Genomic DNA, 17,789 nt, shown 5'->3' with positions numbered 1-17,789 from the left:
AAAAAGAATAAAATACTTAGGAGTATATCTACCTAAAGAACCAAAAGACCTATACATAGAAAACTATAAAACACTGATGAAAGAAATCAAAGAGGACACAAACAGATGGAGAAACATACCGTGTTCACGGACTGGAAGAATCAATATTGTCAAAATGGCTATTCTACCCAAAGCAATCTATAGATTCAATGCAATCCCTATCAAGCTACCAACGGTATTTTTCACAGAACTAGAACAAATAATTTCACAATTTGTATGGAAACACAAAAATCCTTGAACAGCCAAAGTAATCTTGAGAAAGAAGAATGGAACTGGAGGAATCAACCTGCCTGACTTCAGACTCTACTACAAAGCCACAGTCATCAAGACAGTATGGTACTGGCACAAAGACAGAAATATAGACCAATGGAACAGAATAGAAAGCCCAGAGATAAATCCACGAGCCTATGGACACCTTACCTTCAACAAAGGAGGCAAGGATATACAATGGAAAAAAGACAACCTCTTTAACAAGCGGTGCTGGGAAAACTGGTCAACCACTTGTAAAAGAATGAAACTAGGACACTTTCTAACACCATACACAAAAATAAACTCAAAATGGATTAAAGACCTAAATGTAAGACCAGAAACTATAAAACTCCTAGAGGAGAACATAGGCAAAACACTCTCCGACATAAATCAGAGCAAGATCTTCTATGACCCACCTCCCAGAATATTGGAAATAAAAGCAAAAATAAACAAATGGGACCTAATGAAAATTAAAAGTTTTTGCACAACAAAGGAAACTATAAGTAAGGTGAAAAGACAGCCCTCAGATTGGGAGAAAATAATAGCAAATGAAGCAACAGACAAAGGATTAATCTCAAAAATATACAAGCAACTCCTGCAGCTCAATTTCAGAAAAATAAATGACCCAATCAAAAAATGGGCCAAAGAACTAAACAGACATTTCACCAAAGAAGACATACAGATGGCTAACAAACACATGAAAAGATGTTCAACATTACTCATTATCAGAGAAACGCAAATCAAAACCACAATGAGGTACCATTACACGCCAGTCAGGATGGCTGCTATCCAAAAGTCCACAAGCAATAAATGCTGGAGAGGGTGTGGAGAAAAGGGAACCCTCTTACACTGTTGGTGGGAATGCAAACAAGTACAGCCACTATGGAAAACAGTGTGGAGATTTCTTAAAAAACTGGAAATAGAACTGCCATATGACCCAGCAATACCACTTCTGGGCATACACACTGAGGAAACCAGATCTGAAAGAGACAAGTGCACCCCAATGTTCATCGCAGCACTGTTTATAATAGCCAGGACACGGAAGCAACCTAGATGCCCATCAGCAGACGAATGGATAAGAAAGCTGTGGTATATATACACCATGGAATATTACTCAGCCATTAAAAAGAATTCATTTGAATCAGTTCTAATGAGATGGATGAAACTGGAGCCCATTATACAGAGTGAAGTAAGCCAGAAAGATAAAGAACATTACAGCATACTAACACATATATATGGAATTTAGAAAGATGGTAATGATAACCCTATATGCAAAACAGAAAAAGAGACACAGAAGTACAGAACAGACTTTTGACTCTGTCGGAGAAGGTGAGGGTGGGATGTTTCGAGAGAACAGCATGTATATTATCTATAGTGAAACAGATCACCAGCCCAGGTGGGATGCATGAGACAAGTGCTCGGGCCTGGTGCACTGGGAAGACCCAGAGCGATCGGGTGGAGAGGGAGGTGGGAGGGGGGATCGGGATGGGGAACACATGTAACTCCATGGCTGATTCATGTCAATGTATGACAAAACCCACTGAAATGTTGTGAAGTAATTAGCCTCCAACTAATAAAAAACTAAAATTAAAATTTAAAAAAATTTTAAAATAATTAAAATTATTAAATAATTATTTATTTAAATATAAATATAAAATAAATAAAAATAATAAATAAATAAAATTAAAAATTATTTAAAATTATTAAATAATAATTAAATAATATTAAATAATTTAAAAAATTAAAAGAAAAAAACTCGAGGACTGTACTTGTGACTAACTGTATAACAGGTTATTTTAGTTTCTGTTCTGTGCAAAGGGTAAAGCACTCCAACAAAGGGTTTTAATGTAGCAGTTTTTTTGTACCCATGCTGTTGATTGCTAAATGAAATAGTCTGATCATGATGCTGAATAAATGTCTTTTTTTTTTTTAAATGTGCTGTGTAAAGTTAGTCTACTCTGAAGCCATTTTGGTAAACTACCCCAACAGTGTGAAGTTAGAATTCTTTCAAGGTGATGCCAGGTTCCATTTGAAATTTATTTACAAGCTGCTTTGGTGGAGAAGTTGTTGTCTTCAGAACCTAGGTGTGGTTGAACTGACAGTTACTGTGTTGTGACCTGGAGTTCACCATTAAAAGAGTTACCCATGCAGAGTCATGGAGGTTTTTTTTTTTTTTTTTTGGTTATTAATGATTGCTGACATATCCTGTGCAATATATCTAAGTTGAATTATGGTACCAGATAAAGTTATGGATGGGAATGAAGCTTGTGTATCATCCATTATCATGTGTAATCAATAAAATACTTAATACCCTCAAAAAAAGTAATCATGACAGTCAATTTAAAAAATTATTAATTTTTTTAAAGTAGAATGATGAAAAATGACACACTATTAAAACACAAATCAAAAGACAGCTGAAACAGCTATATTAATATTAGACAAAATAGACTTTAGAATAAGAAATGGTATAAGAGGGACAATATATGGAAAAATGGGTAAACTAAGAAGACAATCTTAATTGTATGTACACCTAACAAAAAGTTTCAAAACACATGAAGCAAAAGCTGACAGAATTGAATAGAAACAGACAGGATCCACAGTTGTAGTTAGATGTCAACACACTTCAGTAATTAACAGAACAAATAAAATAGGTAAGGATATAGAAAATCTAAACAACACTATCAACCAACTTAACCTAGTTGATGTTTATAGTACACTCAGCCTAACAACAACAAAAAAATACATTCTTTTCAAGTGCACATGAAACATTCACCAAGTACACCATAATTCTCGGCCATAAAACAATCCTCAACAAATTTAAAACCAACATAGTATGAAGTATGTTCTGCCTGTTTTCCTCGAAGAGTTTTATAGTTTCTGGTCTTACATTTAGATCTTTAATCCATTTTGAGTTTGTGTTTGTGTATGTATTAGAAAGTGTTCTAATTTCATTCTTTTACAGGTGGTTGACCAGTTTTCCCAGCACCACTTGTTAAAGAGATTGTCTTTTCTCCATTGTATATTTTTGCCTCCTTTGTCAAAGATAAGGTGTCCATAGGTGTGTGAATTTATCTCTGAACCTTCTATTCTGTACCACTGATCTATGTCTCTATCTTTGTGCCAGTACCATGCTGTCTTGACGACTGCAGCTTTGTAGTATAGTCTGAAGTCAGGAAGGTTGATTCCTCTAGTTACTTCTTCTTTCTCAAGATTGCTTTGGCTATTCGAGGTTTTTGTGTTTCCATACACATTGTGAAATTATTTGTTCTAATTCTGTGAAAAATTCCATTGGTAGTTTGATAGGGATTGTGTTGACTCTATAGACTGCTTTGGGTAGTATACTCATTTTCACTATACTGATTCTTCCAATCCATGAACATGGTATATTTCTCCATCTATTTATGTTATCTTTGATTTCTTTCATCAGTGTTCTATAGTTTTATATATACAAGTCTTTTGTTTCTTAGGTAAATTTGTTCTTAAGTATTTTATTCTTTTCATCACAATGGCAAATGGGATTGTTTCCTTAATTTCTGTTTGTTTGTTTTCTTTCCCATTGTTAGGGTATAGGAATGCAAGGGATTTCTGTGTATTAATTTTATATCCTGAAACTTTACTATATGCATTGATTAGCTCTAGTAAATTTCTGGCAGTATCTTTACAGTTTTCTAAATAGAGGATCATGTCATCTGCAAACAGTGAGAGTTTTATGTCTTCTTTTCTAATCTGTTCATTTTATTTATTTTTCTTCTCTGATTGCTGTGACTAGGGCTTCCAAAACTATGTTGAATAGTAGTGGTGAGAGTGAGCAGCCTTGTCTTGTTCCTGATTTTAGAGGAAATGTTTTCAATTTTTTTCCATTGAGGATAACGTTTGCTGTGGGTTTGCTGTATATGGCTTCTATTACGTTGAGGTATGTTCCTTCTGTGCTTGCTTTCTGGAGAATTTTCGTCATATATGGGTGTTGAATTTTGTCAAAGTCTTTCTCTGCATCTACTGAGAAATCACACAGTTTTTATCTTTCAATTTGTTAATATGGTATATCACATTGGTTGATTTGGGAATATTGAAGAATCTTTGCATCCCTGGAATAAAGCCCACTTGATCATGATGTATGATCTCTTTAATATGTTGTTGGATTCTGTTTGCTAGAATTTTGTTGAGGATATTTGCACCTATGCTTATCAGTGATATTGGCCTGTAGTTTTCTTTTTTTGTGGCATCTTTGTCTGGTTTTGGTATTATGGTGGTGGTGGCCTCATAGAATGAGTTTGGGAGTTTACCTTCCTCTGCAATTTTCTGTAAGGGTTTGAGTAAGATAGGTGTTAGCTCATCTCTAAATTTTTGGTAAAATTCACCTGTGAAGCCATCTGGTCCTGGGCTTTTGCTTGTTGGAATTTTTATTACAATTTTGATTTCTGTGCTTTTTGTTCAGTTTTCCTATTTCTTCCTGGTTCAGTTTTGGAAAGTTATACTTTTCTAAGAAATTTCCCATTTCTTCCAAGTTGTCCATTTTATTGGCATATAGTTGCTCATAGTGGTCTCTTATAATTTTTTATATTTCTGTGTTTTCTGTTGTGATTTCTCCATTTTCATTTCTAATTTTATTGACTTGATTCTTCTCCCTTTTTTCTTGTTGAGTCTGGTTAACAGTTTGTCTACTTTATTTATCTTCTCAAAGAACCAGCTTTTAGTTTTGTTTATCTTTGCTATAGTCTCCTTCATTTCTTTTACATTTATTTCTGTTATTTTTACGACTTCTTTCCTTTTAATAACTTTGGAGTTGTTCTACTCTTCTTTTTCCAGTTGTTTTAGGTGTAAAGTTAGGTTGTTTATTTGATGTTTCTCTTGTTTCTTGAGGCAGGCTTGTATTGCTATGGATCTCCCTCTTAGCACTGCTTTTATAGAATCCCACAGGTTTTGTGTTGTCGAGTTTTCACTTTCACTTGTTTCTATCCATATTTTGACTTCCTTTTTGATTTCTCCTGTGATTTGTTGGTTATTCAGAAGTGTGTTGTTTAGCCTCCATATGTTTGTGTTTTTAATAGTTTTCCCACATTTGATATCTAGTCTTCCCACATTGTGATCAGAAAAGATGCTTGAAATGATTTCAATTTTTCTAAATTCACCAAGGCTAGATTTATGGCCCAAGATGTGATCTATCCTGGAGAATATTGCATGTGCACTTGAGAAAAAGGTGAAATCCATTGTTTTGGGGTGAAATACCCTGTAAATATCAATTAGGTCGAATTGGTCCAATGTATCATTTAAAGCTTCTGTTTCCCTGCTAATTTTCTGCTTGGTTGATCTATCCATAGGTGTTGAGTCGGGTATTAAAATCCCCCACTATCATTGTGTTATATAAATTTCCCCTTTCATACTTGTTAGCATTTGCCTTATTCATTGAGGTGCTCCTGTTTTGGGTGCATATATATTTATAACTGTTATCTCTTCTTCTTGGATTGATCCTTTGATCATTATATACCATCTTTCTTTGTCTCTTATCATGGCTTTTATTTCAAAGTCTATTTTATCTGCTATGAGCACTGCCATTCCTGCTTTCTTTTGGTCTCCATTTGCATGAAATATCTTTTTCCAGTCCCTCACTTTCAGTCTGTATGTGTCTCTAGGTTTGAGGTGGATCTCTTGTAGACTGCATATATAGTGGTCTTGGTTTTTCCATCCATTCGGCCAGTCTTTGTCTTTTGGTTGGCTCATTTAACCCACTTACATTTAAGGTAATTATTGATAAGTATGATCCTGTTACCATTTACTTCATTGTTTTGGGTTCATTTTTATAAACCTTTTCTGTGTTTCCTGTCAGAGAAGATCTTTTAGCATCTGTTGAAGAGCTGGTTTGGTGGCGCTGAATTCTCTCGGTTTTTGCTTGTCTGAAAAGTTTTTAATTTCTCCTTTATATCTGAATGTGATCCTTGCTGGGTACAGTAATCTTGGTTATAGGTTTTTCTCTTTCATCACTTTAAGCATGTCCTGCTAGTCCCTTCTGGCCTAAATAGTTTCTATTGAAAGATCAGCTGTTATCCTTATGGGAATCCCCTTGTGTGTTATTTGTTGCTTTTCCCCTGCTGCTTTTAATATTTGCTCTTTGTGCTTAATTTTTGTTAGTTTGATCAATATGTGTCTTGGGGTATTTTGCCTTGGGTTTATCCTGTTTGGGACTCTCTGGGTTTCTTAGGCTTGGGTGGCTATTTCCTTCCCCATTTTAGGGAAGTTTTGAACTATTATCTCCTCAAGTATTTTCTAATGCCCTTTCTGTCTTCTTCTTCTGAGACACCTATGATTTGATGTTGGGGCATTTAACAATGTCTCTGAGGTTGTCCTCATTTCTTTTAATATTGTTTTCCTTTTCCTCTCTGCTTCGTTTACTTCAATAACTATTTTTTAAAATGGTTCACATAAAAAAATCTTTTAAAAAGAGTCTTATTAAATTTTTTGCATGATATAGCCAAAGCAGTGCTTACAAGGGAATGTTTGTCATTAAATGTTTACATTAGAATAGAAGAAGCTTCCCAATCTAACCTTTGTGAGAGTGTGAAAAAAGGGTAAACTAAATGCAAAGCAAGCAGAGGGAAGGAAAATATTTGGTAAGGGCAGAAATCAATGAAACTAGAAATAGAAACAATAGAAAAAACCCATGAAACCAAAAGTTAATTCTTCAAAAGATCAATAAAACACAAACCTTTACTCAGACTGATACTGAAAACAAGAAGACACAAATTATCTATATCAAGGAGGAAAGAAGGGAGGTCATTATAGACCATTCTGCCTGTATGCATGCATGCTAAGTTGTTTCAGTCATGTCTGACTCTTTGCGACCCTATGGATTGTAATCTGCCAGGCTCCTCTGTCCATGGGATTCTCCAGGCAAGAATATCGGACTGGGTTGCCGTGCCTTCCTCCAGGGGATTTTCCCTACCCAGGGATCAAATCTGCATTTCTTATTTCTCCTGCATTGGCAGGTGGATTCTTTACATGTAGGTATTTGAAAGCTTTCAGTGTTGCAGTGTCTGACATGTGAATTTTAAAAAGGATGAAAAAGTAGTTCAGGCATTTGGAAGTCTCTTTCTAGAACATTACAAATACTGAAGTTTTGGTGTGGAAGGATATTTGAAAGAGCAGCTTTAGAGATGCCTGCTATAAATGGTCTTTTTGGAAAACTGCTGTTTGCCAATAAAGAAATCAGGACTGACCAGCAGTTGTTTCCTTCTTTCTAGATGTTAACTGTGTCTCAGTCCAAAGTGGGAATCAGAGATCCCTGGCTGACTTGTGTGGGGATGGGAACTTGGCCCATCCCCACACGAGTGCCACCTGGAAAGCTGCATAGACCACTCTGGTATCAATAAATTCAACTTGGATGAAGTGGAAAAATTTTTTGAAGGACACAAACTACCAAAAGCTCATGCAAGAAGTTAACATCCTGAATAATCCTATACTTAGTAAACTATATTCCAACACAGAAAATCCTGGGCACAAATGAGTTCATTGGTGGCTTCTACCAAGCATTTAAGGAAGAAATACTAGCACTTCTACACAAACTCTTCTGGAAAAAAAAATAGGAGGGAACACTTTGCAACTTATTTTATGAGGTCAGAATTACATTGATAACAAAACCAGAAGAAACCATTACAGGAAAAGAAAACTACAGGCCAACATTCCCCATGAACTTAAGACACGAAAATTTATAACAAAATATCAGCAAATAGAATCCATCAACATATCAAATGGACAACATCATGACTAAGCAAGGTTTATCCCAGGAATGCTAAGTGAGTTCAACATGTAAAACTCACTTAATGTAATTTATGAGACTACAGAAGAAAAATGTCATATGACTGATTACATCAGTAGTTAAAGAAAAAGCATTTAACAAATTCAATCTCCATTCATAATACTGTCAGCAAACTAGGAAGAGAAAGAACTACTCATAATCTGACAAAAATCATTTGAAAAAACTTTTAAATATTTAATGATTAAAAACTGAATGCTTCTCCCTAAGACTGAAAGTAAGACAGAGATTTTCCTTCACCATTCCTATTCTCCGTCCTATTCTAGGTCATAGCTAGTACAACAAGATAAGAAAGTGAACTAAAAGTTTTACAGATTGGAAATGAAAAAATAAAACTGTCTCTATTTGTAGACATGCTTGTCTACATAAAAAATTCTGAGGAAATTTTAACAGAACTACTAGAATCAACTAATAGCTAACCAAGGTCATAGGATAAAAAGTCAAAATTAAAAATTAACTGTATTTCTATATATTATCAAGGAACAACTGGAAATCAAAATTCAAATAAGGGTACCATTTATAATAGCACAAAAGATTATTTAGACATAAATGTAACAAATATGTAAAGGTTCTATATTCTGAAAACTACAACAGTTGAAAAATCTGATAACAAAAAATCAAAGACCATCTATATAATGTGTTATAGACCTGTGTTCATGGACCACATTCATGGATTATAAGGCTCAATATTGTTTGACTACACCAAAGCCTTTGACTGTGTGGATCACAACAAACTGTACAAAATTCTTAAAGAGACAGGAATACCAGATCACCTTACCTGCCTCCGGAGAAATCTATATGCAGGTCAAGAAGCAACAGTTAGAACCGGACATAGAACAATAGACTGGTTCCAAATTGGGAAACAAGTACGTCAAGGCTGTTTAGTGCCACCCTGCTTATTCAACTTATATGCAGAGTACATCATGCGAAATGCCAAGCCAGATGAAGCACAAGCTGGAATCAAGACTGCCAGGAGAAATATCAATAACCTCAGATACACAGATGACACCACCCTTATGGCAGAAAGCGAAGAACTAAAGAGCATACTGAGCCTCTTGATGAAAGTGAAAGAGGATAGTGAAAAAGAGCTGGCTTAAAACACAATATTCAAAAAACGAAGATCATGGCATCTGGTCCCATCACTTCATGGCAAATAGATGGGAAAACAACAGAAACACTGAGAGACTTTATTTCTGGGGGCTCCAAAATCACTACAGATGGAGACTGTAGACATGAAATTAAAAGACGTTTGCTCCTTGGAAGAAAAGCTATGACCAAACTAGGCAGCATAATAAAAAAACTGAGACATTACTTTGCCAACAAAAGTCCATTTAGCCAAAGCTATAGTTTTTGCAGTATTCATGTATGGATGTGAGAGTTGGACTATTAAGAAAGCTGAGTGCCAAAGAATTGATGCTTTTAAACTGAGGTGTTGGAGAAGACTCTTAAAAGTCCCTTGGACTGCAAGGAGAGCAAACCAATCAATCCTAAAGAAAATCAGTCCTGAATGTTCACTGGAAGGGCTGATGCTAAGGCTGAAACTCCAATACTTTGGCCACCTGATGCAAAGAACTGACTCATTGCAAATGACCCTGATGCTGGGAAAGATTGAAGGCAGAAAGAGAAGGGGACGACAGAGGATGAGATGGTTGGATGGTATCACTGACTCAACAGATATGAATCTGAGCAAGCTCCGGAAGTTGGAGATGGACAGGGAGGTCTGGCATGCTTCAGGCCATGGGGTCACAAATAGTTGGACACAACTGAGTGACTGAACTGAATGGATGTTAATTCTCCCTCAATTGACCTAGAGATTCAATGCAAACCCAATCAAAATCCAAGCACACACAAAAATTACTTGCATTTCTATAACCTAGCAATGAAAATCTGAAACAAAATTAAGGAAACAATGCCATTTAAAAATAGAATAAAATACTGAAGAATAAATTTAATCACAGTAGTACAAGATTTATACACTGAAAACTGCAAAACATTGCTGAAAGAAACTAAGAAGACTTAAATAAGCTGAAAGACATCCTCTGTTCATGGGTTGGAATACAACATTATTAGGAAGGCAGTCCTTTCCAAAGTAATCCACAGATTCAGTTCAACCCAAATAAAAATCACAATGGTGTTTTTTGCATAAACTGAACTTCTTATTCTAAAATTCATATAGAATTTTAATGTAACAGCCAAAACAATATTCAAAATGAGTTGAGGAACTCACATTTATTGATTTCAAAACTTATTACATAGTTACTTACCATTAAAGCAATGTAATACTGGCCTAAGAATAGGGATAATTATTCCATATTAATGGAATAGAACTGAGGGTCCAGAAATGAATCTATACATCTGTGGTCAATTGATTTTTGACAACAGTATGAAGGCAATTAAATGCAGAAAGACCAAATAGTACTGGGATAATTAGATGTCCACATGCAAAAGAATGAACCCTTACCTTACATACAAAATTAAGATGAATCAAAAGCCTAAATATAAGAGCTAAAACCATAAAACTCTAAGAAAAAAACACTGAAGTAAGTCTTCAGAACTCTGGGTAGGTATGACACCTAAAGCACAAGCAACCAAAATAAAAATCAGATAAAGTGGACTTCATCAAACTTTAAAAGCATTTGGCTTCAAAGGACACCATCAAGAAAGAAAAGATAACCCACAGAATGGGAGAAAGTAAGTCATATTATCTGATTGGGTCTAGTATACAGAATATAAGTCTTACAACTAAACAAAAAGACAAACAATCCAACTAAAAAATGGGGAAAGGATGTGAATAGACATATTTCCAAACAATATACAAGTTGCTAATGAACACACAAGAAGATGTTTAACACCATTATCCTTTATTGAAATACAAATCAAAACCACAATGAGATACCACTTCACAACCTCTAGGAAGGCGGTATACTTTGTAAATAGGAAAATAACAAGTGTCTGCAAGAATGTGGAGAAATTGGAATGTAAAATGGTGCAGCTATTATAAAAATAGTTTGGTGTTCCCAAAAGAGTTAAACACAGAGTTACCATATGACTCAGCAATTCCACTCCTGGGTATATAATCAAAGAATTGAAAACACATGATTAAACAAAACTCTGCATACAAATATTCATATCATCACTATTAACAATAATAATAAAAAAAAGTGAGGAACAACCCAAGAGTCCATTAACTCATGAATGGATAACCTTGAATAGCCAAAGCAATTCTGAGAAAGAAAAATAGAACCAGAGAAATCAGGTTCCCTGACTTTAGACTATACAACAAAACTACAGTAATCAAAACAGTATGGTACTGGCATGAAAACAGAAATATTGATCAATGGAACAACATAGAAAATCCAGAGATAAACCCATGCACTTCTGGTCAATTAATGTATGACAAAGGAGGCAAGGCTATACAATGGAGAAAAGACAATCTCTTCAACAAGTGATGCTGGGAAAACTGGACAGCTACATGTAAAAGAATGAAGTTAGAGCATTCTCTAACACCATATACAAACATAAAATCAAAATGGATAAAAGACCTAAATTTAAGACCAGATGCTACAAAACTCAAGAGGTAAATATATATATATATATATATATATATATATATAAAATTTTTTTTATTAGTTGGAGGCTAATTACTTCACAACATTGCAGTGGATTTTGTCATACATTGATATGAATCAGCCATAGAGTTAACACGCATTCCCCATCCCGATCCCCCCTTCCACCTCCCTCTCCCCCCGATTCCTCTGGGTCTTCCCAGTGCACCAGGCCCGAGCACTTGTCTCATGCATCCCACCTGGGCTGGTGATCTCTTTCACCATAGATAATATATATGCTGTTCTTTCGAAACATCCCACCCTCACCTTCTCCCACAGAGTTCAAAAGTCTGTTCTGTACTTCTGTGTCTCAAGAGGTAAATATAGACAGGACACTCTTTGACATAAATCACAGCAAGATCTTTTTGATCCAATAGAGTAATGAAAATAAAAACAAAAAAAATAAAAATAAAAACAAGTAGGACTTAATTGAAATCAAAAGCCTTTTCACAGCAAAGGAAACCATAACAGAATGAAAAGACAACCCACAGAATGGGAGAAAATATTTGCAAAGAAATTGGCAAAAAATTAATCTTCAAAATATACAAACAGCTCATGTAGCTGAAGAGCAAAAAAAAAAAAAAAAAAAAAAAAAACAAACCACACACACACACAACCAAATAAGCCATCAAAAAATGAGCAGAAGACTTAAAGAGGCATTTCTCCAAAGAAGATATACAGATCATGAAGAACCACTTGAAAAGGTGCTCAATATCACTAATTATTAGAGAAACACAAATGAAAACTACAAAGAAGTGTCACTTCACATTGGTCAGAATGGCCATCATCTTAAAGTCTACAAACAATACATGCTGAGGACAGTGTGGAAAAAGGAAACCCTCCCATACTGTTGAAGGAAACATGAATTGGTATAACTGTTATGGAGAACAGTATGGAGGTTCCTTAAACAACTGAAAATAGAGCTACCATATGATCCAGCAATCCCACTCCTGGGCATATATATGGAGAAAATCATATTTTGAAAAGATACATGGACCTCAAATTTCATTACAGCATTATTTACAGCAGCCAGGGCATGAAGCAATCTAAATGTCTGCTGAAAGAGGAATGGATAAAGAAGATGTGCTGTGTGTGTGTGTGTGTGTGTAACGGAATACTAACCCGCCATAAAAATGAGTGGAAATAATGCCATTTGCAGCAATATGGATGAACCCAGAGACTGCCATGATGTCCCTTGTATGTGGAATCTAAAGAAATGGTACAAATGAATCTACTTATAAAACAGAAATAGAGTCACAGATATAGAAAACTGAGTCAATTCCTAGGCAGGCTGAATAAGAAGCCTGGGTTTCCCAAGAAGAGGTCTGAGGCCTTGAGGAGGAGATGGGGTCTGGAATCTTCAAGGAGGAGGAAAGGACAAACGTCTTTTTTCTTTTCCTCAGCATTCCTTAGTCTTAGTCACATAAAATGTTTGTTTGCTTTTTTTTTTCTTTTAAGCCCAGAACTGATGATTACACCACAAAACAATTCAGTTTAAACTCTGTACTAAGGATTACGCAACAACAACGTATCCTGCTTGAGGACAGTTTCTCCTTCCTGAAAACCTTTTGGCTAATCGTGTTATCTTAGAATGTATATTATGGGAGTGGGTCTGGTAAGATCTTTCTATTGTTAAGTTCTATTATGGGGAAACAGTGGAAACAGTGTCAGACTTTATTTTGGGGGGCTCTAAAATCACTGCAGATGGTGACCGCAGTCATGAAATTAAAAGACGCTTACTCCTTGGAAGGAAAGTTATGACCAACCTAGATAGCATAATCAAAAGCAGAGACATTACTTTGCCAACAAAACTCCATCTAGTCAAGGCTATGGTTTTTCCGGTGGTCATGTATGGATGTGAGAGTTGGACTGTGAAGAAAGCTGAGCACCAAAAAATTGATGCTTTTGAACTGTGGTGTTGGAGAAGGCTCTTGAGAGTCCCTTGGACTGCAAGAAGATCCAACCAGTCCATCCTAAAGGAGATCAATCTTGATTGTTCATTGGAAGGACTGATGCTGAAGCTGAAACTCCAATACTTTGGTCACCTCATGCGAAGAGTTGACTCATTGGAAAAGACCCTGATGCTGGGAGGGATTGGGGGCAGGAGGAGAAGGGGACGACAGAGAATGAGATGGCTGGATGGCATCACTGACTCAATGGGCATGAGTTTGAGTAAATTCCGGGAGTTGGTGATGGACAGGGAGGCCTGGTGCTGCGATTCATGAGGTCGCAAAGAGTCGGACACGACTGAGCGACCGAACTGAACTGAATCCTGTTATCTTAAAATGTAAATTGTGGGGGGAGTCAGTTTAGTTCAGTTGCACAGTCACGTCTTTGCAGCCCCATGGACTGAAGCACATCACGCTTTGCTGTCCATCACCAACTCCCGGAGCTCACTCAAACTCACGTCCATTGAGTCAGAGATGTCATTCAACCACCTCATCCTCTGTCATCCCCTTCTCCTCCCGCCTTCAACCAATTAAAAAGTATATAGCTCCCTTGCTAAGACTAGCAAGTGGGGCACTCTACGCCCCCTTCTGATGTCTATCTCAGAAGCTTCCTCTGTCCCTTTTCACTGTAATAAAACTTCTGCCACACAAGAGCCCTGAGTGGTCAAGCCTGGCCTCTGGTCCTGAAGCTAAATCTTCTTCTTTGAAGATCACAAATCCGACGTCATTCATTGTGAACTATCAAAGCAAACTTACAGTTACCAAAGGGAGAAGGAGGAGAGGGATAAATTGGGAGATTGGGACTGAAATACAATCTACTATGTATAAAATAGATAACTAATAAGAACCTACAGTATAGCTCAGAGAAAGTGAAGTCACTCAGTTGTGTCTGACTCTTTGTGACCCCGTGGCCTGTGGCCCACTAGGATCCTCCATCCATGGGATTCTCCAGGCAAGAATACTGGAGTGGGTTACCAGTTCCTTCTCCAGGGGATCTTTCCGACCCAAGGATCGAACCCAGGTGTCCCACATTGTGGGCAGACGCTTTAACCTCTGAACCACCAGGGAAGCCCCTCTACTTAATACTCTGTAATGAGAAGAACAAAGTCAAAGAATGTTCAAACTACTGTACAATTGCTCTCATTTCACATGCTAACAATGTAATGCTGAAAACTCTTCAAGCTAAACTTCAGCAGTATGTTTGTACAAGATGGATTTAGAAAAGGCAGAGAAACCAGAGAGCAAATCACCAAGATCTGTTCGATCATACAGAAATAAGGGAATTCCAGAAAAACATCTACTTCTGATTCATTGACTACGCTAAACATTTTGACTGTGGATAATAACAAACTAAAGAAAATTCTTAAAGAGATGGGACTACCAGGCCACTGGTAAGGTCTCAGGTCTCCTGAGAAACCTGTATGCAAGTCAAGAAGCAACAGTTAGAACTGCATGTGGAACAATAGACTGGTTCCAAATTGGGGAAGGAGAACCTCAAGGCTGTATACTGTCACCTGACTTATTTAACTTCTATGCAGAGTATATCAAGTGAAATGCCAGCATGGATGACTCACAAGCTGGAATCAAAATTGCCAGGAGAAATATCAACAACCTCAGATATGCAAATGATACCACTCTAATGGCAGAAATCAAACAGGAACTAAAGAGCCTCTTGATGCGTCTGAAAAAAGGGAGTGAAAATACTGGCTTAAAGCTCAACATTCAAAAAACAAAGATACACACACACACACACACACACACACACACCCATGGCATCCAGTCTCATCATTTCATGGCAAATAGATGGGGGAAAAGTGAAAACAGTGACAGATTTTATTTTTTTGGACTTCAAAATCACTGTGGATGGTGAATGCAGCCATGAAAGTAAAAGATGCTTGCTCCTTGGAAGAAAAGCTATGACAAACATAGACAATGTATTATTAAAGGGTAGAGACATCACTTTGCCAACAAAGGTCCACATAGTCAAAGCTATGGTTTTTCCAGTAGTCATGTGCAGATATGAGAGTTGGACCATAAAGAAGGCAGAGTGCTGAAGAATTGATTCTTTCGAATTGTAGTGCTGGAGAAGACTCTTGAGAATCCCCTAGACTGCAAGGAGATCAAACCAGTCAATCCTTAAGGAAATCAACCCTGAATACTCAGTGGAAGGACTGATGCTAAAAGCTGAAGCTCTAATAATTTGGATACTTGATGCGAAGAGCTGACTCACTGGAAAAGACCCTGATGCTGAGAAAGATTGAAGGCAGGAGGAGAAGGGGGTGACAGAGGATGAGATGGCTGGATGGCATCATCGATACAATGGACACGAATTTGAGTAAACTCCGGGAGATAGTGAAGGGACAGGGAAGCCTGGTGTGCTGCAGTTCATGGGGTCACCAAAAGTCGGACATGACTTAGCGACTGAACAATAACAATGACCTATATGGGAAAAGAATCTAAAAAAAAGTGGAGATATATGTGTGTGTGTGTGTGTGTGTGTGTGTGTGTGTGTAAAATAAAGCATATGTATAACACATATGTTTTTACAACGAAACTAACACAACATTGTAAATCAACTATACTACAATAAAAAGTATTTTTAACAAAGAAATTAATAACAAGATTTTAGAATCCCACAAATTTGGAAACTAAGAAATATTCTCAATAATCTGTTGGTTAAAGAACAAAACACATGAAAATAAAAATATCTTGGACTGAGTAATTATAATGCAACATACTAAAACTTGAATGATGCTGCTTAAAGCCTACAGCTAAAGCTAGAGACTAATGTATCAATTAGTTTGGTACTTAGGCTAGAAAAGTTTCCTGTTTTGCTGGACTGCCTCTTTTCCAGTCCTAAGGCTGGAGGAAGCAGGCTTTCCTTTGGGCCTTTTTTGTTTGCATCTATTCACATTTCCAGGTTGCCAGCTTCTGAGATGAATGAGGTAAAAAGAAAGTCCAGGGAACTCATTGCAGTTTCATTCCTTCCCAGCTAGTCTGCCTTCTTCTCTCCACCACTCAGAGCATTGTTATGTTTGTTTTAAATATAAAATCCAGGGTTTTTAGCTGTACTTAGTAACAGAGAAAAGTATTTCCACTTTATTTTTCTAGAAACAGAAGTCTCTCACAAGAGACTTTTAAGGCACTGACTTATACTGTCCTTTTTCTTAACTTGGGTGGTAGTCACGTGAGTGCTCACCTTATTACTCTTTAAGCTATATGATTTATGCATGTGTTTGTGTATATATTTCACAATTTTTAAATAAACATTATAAATTGTAACAGCATCACAATTCTCACAATTCTCTGTGAAGCAAGAAGACACTAGCTCTTCTACTTTGCAGCAGGGAAACTCACGCTTGGAAAACACAGAGAACCCTGAATCCAGATCAAGAACCCAAGCCTAGGGCTCTTAACCACTAAGGCATTCACTGCTCAGACTTCTGAGTTTGGCTTCTACAAAGATGATGCTTAGGAAATGCTGAACTTCGTAAAATGTTTCCACTCTTAAAAACACACCGAAAACAAGGCTTTTTATAGAGCCTTTATTTTTTTGGTTAAAGGTGCCACCAAAAAATACAGAAATGCAATATATTCAAATGTGTAAACAAGATATCAGAACTTGGATTCATGAAAATATATGACAAAGACATCACTGGCCACTAGAAAGTTTCACTACCACAGGCACCCTGCCACTGGTACACAGAGAGCATAGACTAACTAGAGAAGCTACCTGACCAGCATGAATCCAATTTACTCAGGACCTGCTCCAGCCTGCCTTCCCTCTGCTCCACAAATTCACTTCTCCAAGTTCTCACCTGACTAGGGTTGGAACAAAGAAAGGTGTCCATCACACTGTATTTAAAGATGTGGGCTTAGACTTTGGAAGTGAAAAGGCAGAAAAGGATATCATTTAACTTCTGTTGGTCCACAGGGCCTCAAGAACTCCTTTCCTCGCTCACGGAACCATCTATTGGAAACTGTGAACAGGAAGAGTGTTATAGTCCTGGTTGTTCACTCAGGAGCCAAAATCAATAACCCCTTTAACCCAAGTTCTGTGGTAGGTGCAGGAAGCTACACAAATATGACACGTTTCATGAGGCAGGAACATATATTGTTATCAACTTCCCTTTTAGAACT

The sequence above is a fragment of the Muntiacus reevesi genome, chromosome 1 (genome assembly GCF_963930625.1).
Source record: "Muntiacus reevesi chromosome 1, mMunRee1.1, whole genome shotgun sequence".
Taxonomy (NCBI): domain Eukaryota; kingdom Metazoa; phylum Chordata; class Mammalia; order Artiodactyla; family Cervidae; genus Muntiacus; species Muntiacus reevesi.
The sequence above is the reverse complement of the archived record's forward strand: the minus strand, read 5'-3'. Positions refer to the sequence as shown.